Source organism: Xenopus laevis, chromosome 3L (genome assembly GCF_017654675.1).
Source record: "Xenopus laevis strain J_2021 chromosome 3L, Xenopus_laevis_v10.1, whole genome shotgun sequence".
Classification (NCBI taxonomy): Eukaryota; Metazoa; Chordata; class Amphibia; order Anura; family Pipidae; genus Xenopus; species Xenopus laevis.
Window position 1 is genome coordinate 132,906,332 of NC_054375.1, and position 9,482 is coordinate 132,915,813.

At 41.8% G+C, this 9,482-nt stretch overlaps 1 protein-coding gene across 1 annotated transcript in view; it reads right to left on the bottom strand.

The window, feature by feature from the left end:
- The window catches only part of kansl3.L (KAT8 regulatory NSL complex subunit 3 L homeolog), a gene marked incomplete at its 5' end in the record, with an annotated part of 46,232 nt that extends 39,363 nt beyond the window's left edge, over positions 1–6,869 (bottom strand). The window contains 1 exon segment of the mRNA NM_001091067.1: positions 6,811–6,869.
- Positions 6,870–9,482: the final 2,613 nt, after the last annotated feature.

Genomic DNA, 9,482 nt, shown 5'->3' on the forward strand with positions numbered 1-9,482 from the left:
TTTCTTTCCCTTCTTTCTATTTTTTCTTTCTTCCCTTTTCTATCATTGTATTTTTTTTGTTGTAAAACTGGAAAAATAAAAAACTTTTAAAAAAAAAAGATAGATTTGGCGACTAACCATTTGTTTTGTCTTCCAAATGAGAATAATGTAGATCGCCAGCGTCACAACATACAAGGGGTGACTAATCTCCCTGAATCTCCACGTGTCTCTGCCGTTAAAAATTGCGGGCGACTAATCCCCCCGTGTGCCACTGCCCTAAGGGTCTGGCCACATGAGTAGATTCGGGGAGATTAGTCGCCCCAGCGACAAATCTCCTCTTCTTTGGGGCGAGAATCTCCCTGAATTGCCTTCCCCCTGCCCTCCACCGGCTAAAATGAAAATCGCCTAGGGGAAGGCTCACAGGTGCCTTCGTTTTCCGAAGTTGCCTCACAAGAAAACTTTGGGCGACTTCGGAAAACGAAGCGCCGCGTGTGCCTTCCCCCAGGCGATTTTCATTTTAGGCAGGGGGAAGGCAGTTTGGGGAGATTAGTCACCCCAAAGAAGGAGATTTGTCGCTGGGGCCAGACCCTATCTGCTCGTGGCCAGACCCTAAATTGGGCTGATCCAATTGTTTGCCCCCCTGGGTCAAGGACCGGACCATAATAGACATCTTCGCAGTATCGTTGGGAGAGAAATGCCTCAATGTGGGCACCACCCGACTGGATTTTTTTAACCTGCCGAAAAAATGGGCAGATGCAGGGAACGCAGTCGGAGAGGGACCATACACAGATACTCCAAATCCATCTGAAGGGGAGAATCAGCATCTTAAATCTTAAAGCTTTAATTATAAATCAAATTATAAATGAAAGGGGCCCCAGGGCACTGCAGAAAGGATGGGACACCAATCTGAGTGGCAAAAAAAGCAATGGAGTTCATTGTATCGAACCTGCGACCCCTCCAGCTTTTGTTACAACACTCAGCAGTAAGGGCTATCATTATTACCATACATACAAACACTCAGCTTTAAGGTTTGTAGAAATACTCTGATCCAGAGAGCTAACAATCTAAATGAGAATATGAGAGCTGCAGATTAACAAGAGCTGGAAAGCTACATCTTGGGCGCCACTGATGTTTACAGTACAATTATCTATGGAACAATCACTCGTTTCCACCGCGAGGCCCCTAAATGTATAGGTGTCCAAGGCAAATGCTCACCCTAGGCGCTCTGCAGTGCGTGTGTAACATACAAGCATACCGGCCGACAATCCGCTTTTCTTTACACAACCCGCAGCTTCGGATCGCTGCTAAAACGTCCCGCTCCTCGGTTCCTGTCTGCCTGCGAATACCGACGTCACAGGCCTCATCTTGCGAGACGTCATTCACGTACTAGACGCAGTGACGCGGCACGTAGCCGCCTAGAAGGAGTGATGTTAGTCATTAGTGTGGAGGGCAGGGAAAAGTGTGTCTGACCTCTCTCTCCATGGATCATTTTACCTCTGCTTGCAGATCTTTGTGTTACTAGGAAACATAAATAATAAAATACCGCCACTCGAGTCTCTGCTCCCAAATATTTCATTAGGAGTCATTCATTATTTTTCTGCTCGCAGTTTTGACAGAGATCAAAGAGTAAAAAAGACGATATTACTTGTAAACAAAGGCCAGGTTTTTAACAATTTAAAACTATACCCCCCCAAACAATGTAGGTCAACAACTCATGTGTAAAACCCTGCTTCATGTAAATAAACCATTTTTATAATAATATACACTTTATTTTACTAGTATGTGCCATTGGGTAATCATAAATAGAAAAATGGTGGTTCAAGGCAAGAGATGTAAAAGGACAATATTTACTTTTATATATATATATATTTATATTCTTTAATACGCCACTTAATACAATATAAACCAGGGGTCCCCAACCGCCGGGCCGCAGACAGTCCTGAACTGGGCCGGAGAACAATTAATGTGGCGCGCCTAATTGGATGCCGGCGCACTGAACTGGACACCGGAACGCGCAAGTTGGATGCCGACCCCTTCCTACACACTCCCCACCCCTCAGACCCCTCTCCGACTCCCCCTCCCTTCCAGTATTTTGGCCAAAACCAGGGGCAGCTTTGTCACATTTTAGGAACAAGGGGTTAAAGTAATGTTTTACTCTTCGTGACTCTGGTCCCCTAAGCACTGTCATGGGAAAATATTTTTTTTCCAAAACGCATCAGTTAATAGCGCTTCTGTAGCAGAATTCTGCACTGAAATCCATTTCTCAAAAGAGCAAACAGATTTTTTTTTTATATTTATTTTTCAAATTTGACATGGGGCTAGACATATTGTCAGTTTCCCAGCTGCCCCAGTCATGTGACTTGTGCTCTGCTAAACTTCAGTCACTCTTTACTGCTGTACTGCAAATTGGAGTGATATCACCGCTCCCCCCCCAGGAGTTTAACAACAGAACAATGGGAAGGTAACCCTATAGCAGCTTACTGATACAATATAACAGCTCCCTGGTAGATCTCAGAACAGCACTCAAAAGTAAAAAGCCAAGTTCCTCCAGCAAGCACCACAGATCAATCCTCTTCAGGATCCTTCTTTCTTTGCGCAGGTGTGCATGCAGTTGAGTGAAAAGCCGTGCTTCAACAAAAAAACTTTTTATCACTCTACTGTGCATGCTTCGGGATAGTAAAGAAAAAAGAAAGAAGAATAGGATCACTCTGTGGTGCTTGCTGAGAACAAGTGATTAAATCACTTGGGGGCAGGTCTGGACTGAGAATTAAAGTAGGCCCTGGCATTTCAGGTACACAGAGGCCCAATAAGCCCCCACTAGCCCACTAAATACTCACTTTCTTTGGCACCTTATAGCAGCCCTTCTGGTATTTGCCAGAACCCTCAGATTGCCAGACCAGGCCTGCTTGGGGGTGCGTAACTTTTTGACCAGATGGGCCGTCTCAAGAAGACGCATTGTGTAGTTCCAGTCTAAGGCTTCATCTCATAAGAGAGAGGTTGCTGCTGAATAGAGAGTATCTAATTGTGAATGTCTGATGTAAGTACACTTTGAATAGCTTCTAGTTTTCATATTTCATAATAGGTGGGCACATAAAACCAGAACAGTCTGCACATCAGCACTAGGGCTCCTTCTTAGGTTCCATTCTTTAGGTCTCTTTTTAAATCTGTTTAATAAATAAGGGTATTCTTCTAAGGTAATGATCTATTTTTAAATTTGACTGCTGCTCACCAGTACTAAAGGTGGCCATAGACACCGATAATATTGTACAAAACAAATTTTTCTATGATATTCAGTGCGTGTATGGTGGGAGACAAGACAAACAGTATTGGCTATCGGCTCGACGATCTGGCTGGCCTGAAAATTTTGATTCTGCGCCTTTGAAACACCCAAACTGGCCACTGTTAGTGTTGAATTGTCAGATACAGGTAGAATTCTATTGTTTCTACCTGTATATCTGAGGATTCCGCTCTACACGTGTGTACTTTCCAGGAAAGATCATAACTGTAATGTCTATGGCCACCAAAAAGGAACAGTAACATCAAAAAATGAATGTTTTAAATTAATACAAATACGGTATAATGCAGTGTTGCCCTGCACTGGTAAAACTGCTGTGTTTGCTTCAGAAACACTACTATTGTTTATATAAATAAGTTGCTATGTAGCAATGGGGGCAGCCATTCAAAGGAGAAAGGCTCAGGTTACACAGCAGATAGCAGATAAGCTCCGTAGAACATAATGGTGTTATCAGTTATCTACTATTTAACCTGTGCCATATAGCCTCTTTTCATTTCCGCCATTGCTACATAGCAGCTTGTGTTTTTATGAACTATAGTAGTGTTTCTGAATCAAACAGATTAGTTTTAACAGCGCAGGGCAACAGTACATAATATTTTCATTACTTTTAAACACTTTAATGTTTTGGTGTTACTGTTCCTTTAAGTCATTGGGCTCCATTAGCAGTGTCCAAAGCAATGGATAGTGCTACAAGTCATGAAAGATATGTCCATCAAGTTCAAACTTTTCTTTCTATATAAAACCTGCCTAACTGCTAGTTGACCCATAGGGAGGCAAATAACCCTACCTGAAGCTTCTCCAAATTGTCTCAGAGGGGGAAAATATTCCTTCCTGGCTCCAAGATGGCAATCGGACCAGTCACTGGATAAACTTTATTCTTAGAGCTATTTTCAACATTGTATTTTATCACTTACGAAAAAGCCATCCAACCCCTTCTTGAAGCTATCTAATGTATCTGCCAGTACGATTCACGGAGGGAATTTCACAACTTCACAGCTCTCACTGTAACAAACCCTTTCCCAATATTAATATGAAACTGCCTTCCTTCTAATCTCAGTGGATGCCCTTGTGTCTGCTGTAAGGACCTACTGGTAAATAAAGCATTACATAGTTTATTAAATGTTCCCCTTATATATTTATACATAGTTATCATACCCCGTCACCTTAAAAGGGTTGTTCACCGTCCTAACACTTTTTTTTTAGTTCAATTGTTTTCAGATTGTTCACCAGAAATAAAGACTTTTTTCAATCACTTTCCATCTTTTATTTTTTACAGGTTTTTCCAAAATCTAAGTTTAATGTTCCTCTCTCTGGCAGCTCAGTAATTCAGGTGCAGAATCTAAATGGTTATAATTTTGCAACATTGAGTTGATACATTTCTCAGCAGCATCTCTGGAGTATTGGGAACTATTGTCTCAATTCCAACTGCTGCCTGTAATGAAACCCAGAGATTCTGCTCAGCAGGGACAAAGATAAGAAATGTATAAACTAAACCTATCAATTTAGATTAGTTACAGGGTCTGCGACCCTCCTCCCAGAGCTGCTTTAGAAGGTGAAAAATGAAACATTACAGTTCAAAATTAGAAAAATGGTCACACAGAAAATAAAAAGTAATTGGAAATCTATCTGAAAGCTACTGAAATGAAAAAAAGTGTTGGAAGGTGAACAGCCCCTTTAAGCACCTTGTCTCCATTGTAAACAACCTTTAACACAGCCAGTCTTTCTTCATAACGGAGACATTCCATACCCTTTAGCGGCTTAGTTGCCCTTCTTTGGAATTTAATATTGAGGGCTGGAGACCAAACTGCACGGCATATTCTAGGTGGGGCCTTACCAGTGCTTTGTAAAGGGAAAGAAAGACCCCCTCCTCTTGTGAATCTATACATTCTTTAATACAGCTAAAACCTTGTTTGTCCTCTCAGCTGTTTACTGGCATTGCCTCTGATTGCATCAACATGGCAGTTTATTTGCAATGAAAATAAAAGGGCAGGCTATTGTTAATAAGGTACTACCGCAGACAAAACACTGTAGCAGATTTATTTTAATATTTGTTGTTTTGTTTACTCTTTAAGAGACTCTGTGAGCTGACTTTAATTGTATTTCTCCATGGTTATTGTAATGAGAACTGAAAATCTCAATAAAGATATAAGGAATAACACAGTACATAAATGCATAAGGTGAATGTTACACTGTGACCCAGTCAAAACACTGATCTCTTTCCAACAGAGAATCTCTAGAACCATTTTAAAATTGAAGTGTACAAAATACTTAAAGGGGACCTGTCACCCTAAGAAATAATTTCAAATTTTTTTCTATCATGTTAGTTGAGCAAAATAAACTTTACTTACACTGTATTTATTATTTAAATTGTGTTTCCTTCTGTCTTGGAATTATACAATCACAGCAAGCAGGCAGCAGCCATTTTGTGGACACGGTTATTAAGGGAAATTGTGTATCACCCCGAAATCTTGTGTATGCACCAGAATGGGGGACCTAATGTCCATGTGCAGTGCCCTACACAATTATAGAGCCTGAGGAGGGAAGGGGGAATGTGGGGAGAGCAGTGACATCTAGGAAGTGCTGAATGGAAAGTGAAAGTAATTGACTGCCCCTCCTCTATGCCACGGGCATAGAGGTGGGGCAGGTAATATTTGATTGACAGTTTAGATATTTAAACACCTTTATAACAGGTATGGATGTTTTAATGAAAAACTTTTTGGGGTTTCATATTTAATTTGCAAAGGACTTTCATTATGCAGCTTTTTATGTGTAGGTGACAGGTCCACTTTAAGCCAGTTACTGCTGAAAAATGCGGCACTACAAAATATAGTGTAATATTTGTGGGAATAGTGTATTTCCTCCTTTTCATCTAAATGAAATCTGCTCAAAAGTTGCTACAGTTTAAAGTGAACAAAGCCCATCTGAAACCTCTACAGTTTACCTAATGAGGGGGAAGGGGGTATTCCTTTCCTAGCCATCCCCTGGCAGCATTATATTGTCTTTATTACCACCCAGTTTAATTGCTTGGGTATGAACCCAAATGTGATGCTGCCAGGGAGAATGCCCAGGAAAAGAAAATCTCAGTGAGTATGAATTCATTATTTCTTTTCTTCTAGTCTGAATGGATGCTCTTGTGCCTGTTGGAACGACTTATATGGCCCCCACAATACACAAGAGCCATAAATATCCTGTGAATTATATCTTTATAATCAGTACTTAGTGTTGTAATTTTCACCACACAAGTCACTAAAACGGGTGTATAATAATATACACTGTATTTTTCCCTTTTGTAAAATATGACTTTATGGTTCCATGACCTGTGTATGTTGTGCCTTTATATGGGCATGGAACACCTTGGTGACTTGCAATATCCTTATATTTTATAACACATTGTTTCCTATATCATATCCCCACTTAAGCACCTCTTCCCCAGTGTACACAATCATAGCTTGGCCTAGAGTCCTGCGCGGAACCCATTTGTTAAACCCGAACCCGACCCGTATACTTACCCGCTACCCGACCCAACCCGCATGTACCTTATCTTCAACTCGATCCGCAACCCGCTGACTATCAAGAAACAGGAAGTGCCATCATTGTAAACCGGAAGTGGCATCATTACAAGTAGGTGTGATCGGTAAAAAAGGAGTAAAACAGGAAGTGCTTCATTGTAAACCGGAAGTGACATAATTAGAAGTAGGCGTGATTGGGAAAAAAGGAGCAAAACAGGAAGTGCTGTCATTGTAAACCGGAAGTGACATAATTAGAAGTAGGCGTGATCAGAAAAAAAGGAGTAAAACCCGCTATTGAGATAGGGTTGCCACCTTTTCTAGAAAAAAATACAGCCATTAGCCCTGCCCAAAGCCACACCCCCAATCCCACCCAAAGCCACACCCCCTGTGCTTAGCAAATTCTGATTCTGACACCAGGAAGTCCAGTTATGAACAGATGAATTCCTTTATTACGCTTGCGTAACTGAACTTTTAATGGAAACCACCCAGAAACCATACTCCATCTAAATAGTAATGTTATCCCCACTAGCATGCCCCCCACTCAAAGCTATGTGGGTACAAATTCCACTCAAGGGCTCTGAAGCTGCTCTCCTGGTTCATGGCTGCAGTCTGATGACGCGTCTCAGCCACCTCCTTGTCACATGCAACGGAAAACCAATTCAGAAGGCCGGAAAACAGAATTGTCATGTAGTAGAGAGGTCAATAAAGATAGTTGAAAAAAAAGCAAGAAAGCCCTGTGGGAGGAGGGAGCAGTGAAGCTGCTTAAAAATAAGTGGCATTCTCCCCGCAAAAAATTACTGGCCAATGTAATTGCCGGTATTATCTTAATACCGGCACCGGTCTCCATACCTGTTTTACCGGCTAGGCCGGTTATTTACCGGCCAGGTGGCAACCCTATATTGAGAAGAGCCAGCGAACCCAGAGAACCGCCGACCCACTCCCGAAACTTCTACCTGCAACCCACAGGGTACCGCAGGTTTTTGCAGGTTACCCGACCCGCTACACTCAAGTGTATTTGTAATGCTCCTTTTCAGGACAACATAATTCATTTTGGGGGTTTCCTTGTCCTTTACGTCTGTTTTTCTTTAACATGAAACTATATCCCATTAACCAACACTACTAATTCTGAATTTCTAAGAGAACTGGTCACTGGTCTGAATACAAATGCAAGGCACTCTATCAGCTCTCAATATGACAGTTGTTCTTTGCAATCAATACATGGAGGGGGCCATAATGCTTCTAACTCTCCTGCACCCAGCATCAGAGCTACAGTGTCCCAATGGATCTACAGGAAGGTCATGACAGGAACATACACCATTATATAATGTAAAACGCAAAACTTATCTTGGCTTTTTCATTGTACATGTTCTTTTTAGTTGTTACAACGTATGTTAATAAATAATTATTTCTACAACACAAGAAAGAAAAAGGCAGAACATAAAGCATGTTTTCTTCTCATTCATTTTATAACTTTGCCCCCAAAAATCAATATATTGTATTTTCTAATTGCTATAAGAGGCCACTCTTATGTTATACTCTTAAATGTTACAAACACGTCTTTCTAAAATAATGGGCTAATAAACCATCTGTTCCCTCTATAGGGGGTGCAAACAGTATTACAGTCCAGCAATTGTAAGAAAGTGTGGGAAGCTGTGGGTAGGGCAGAGCAAGAATGCTAATGAAGTGTTGTAGTTGCACCATGGACCAGTTTAAAGACAGACAATTTTTACAAGGACCAGGGGTGGGGAAATCTAGATGCGTGGGTGCATTTCAGGTGTACCAAAAAAACAGTATTTTGGTCCTTATAGCGATCAGTAGTAAGTTTGCTGGGATTTTCACATGGCAATGGTGCGCCAGGGAGCTGGGATTGCAGGTAATTAGGGCCATTTCATTGTTTTTCAACTTTTATAGACTGCAGCTGGGACCAGAGGCGACCCAGTTTGGCACAGCCCATGGCCCGCCACTGGTCCACACCCAGTGGTTGGGGACCCCTGTTGTAGGGCTTATAAGGCCTAGTCAACTCACAGCTTCTCTATTAATCGTGGTGGCCCACTAAACGCAAGACTATCCAATCTCATGGCCTACCTCTGAGATAATCTGTACAACAGAACAAAAACCCATATGAAATATATTGTGCATATTTGTAATGACAAGACTGTAGGCACTCAGACCATAGGAAACCCAGACCAGCGACCTGCATTTTTACCAGTTTAGACCCGTTACCGCTTTATCCCCAATCAAATCACTGGTCACCTGGATCGGCTGTCACCACATTATTTGGGGGCAACAAATATAAAAAGTATAGCATGCTAATATTGACTTCTGCACCCCTACTTGCAAAATGCCCACTTTTTTTGCAGATAACCCATGAGGTACCCAACCCGACGCAGTACTCACATTTATTACATCTAAAAAGCCAAGGCGGCTTTATTTAAAGGCCAAGGCTTTTTAGTTAAAGTCCGGTTTTCCTCTATACTGCACATGTGCAACTGCAAGAAGACCTAAAGATGCAGGTAGAGGATCTCTCTGTGGCGGTCGCTAAAGAACTCCAGGCCGGTGCGGTTTTCTGCTTATGGGAGCGTCGGCCCGGGGTGTCAGGTAAGTAAAAGTAGACTCTTGGGGGTGCCTAACTTTTGGCACCTCCAAGTGTAAACGCCTATTCCATCTCCTTTAAAAGAGGATTTAGCTCCTTGAAATGG